We start from the raw sequence: 806 nt of genomic DNA on the forward strand, positions 1-806 counted from the left end.
AACCCTTCATAAAAATGTGAAATCAATCTCCATGTTTCAAAACCATGATGAGGGCAAGTACTAAGCAAGTCTCGATACCTATCCCAACATTTGTAAAATGTTTCTCCTGGTTTTTGAGTGAAAGTGGTGACTTGTCTTTTGAAGAAAATTGTTCTATGAGATGGAAAAAACTTCTTTTATGTAACAGCTAGTATAGATCAAAATACTTGAAGATGGCTTTTGACATGAGCAATGCTAAGGCCTTTGATGTTCATCATCTGAAGAACAAGCTTTGGGGTTGCTCCTGCACAGATCAATACAATTCCCACTATCAGAAGCAAATTCCTCATGGAATTCCCATCGGTAATTAAATTAATGAACAAGAACAGATCATTCATCAAAAAAAGAAAAAGGAATAAAACAGGAGACCAGGAGTGTTAATTGAGTACTAACTTTCTTGTCCTCCTAGTCTTTCAACTGCATGAACAAAGCAAAGATGAAGATCCGGCGTCCACCGGAGCCTTGGCATCTTGGAGCGAATGTATTGCCGTACAGATCCGGTACTGGCTGCCTTCTTTTCATTTTCTTCAACTGAGCTGTTGCTTGTGCTCACCCCTTCATTTCTGGATTTGAAACTAATTTTATCCACCTCCTCCTCATGCACATGTAGAAATGGAATAAAAGCAAGAAGAAAACAAAAGAAGAAGAAACAAGAGAAAAGAAACAAAGTTATATATAAGAAAAGTGAAAAGAGAAAATAAAATAAATAATATAATTTGTACAAGAACTTACCTCCCCGGCAACAGTTCCAAAAAATTGACAGGACT

The sequence above is a fragment of the Populus euphratica genome, unplaced genomic scaffold, assembly GCF_000495115.2.
Source record: "Populus euphratica unplaced genomic scaffold, PopEup_1.0 scaffold918.1, whole genome shotgun sequence".
NCBI lineage: Eukaryota > Viridiplantae > Streptophyta > Magnoliopsida > Malpighiales > Salicaceae > Populus > Populus euphratica.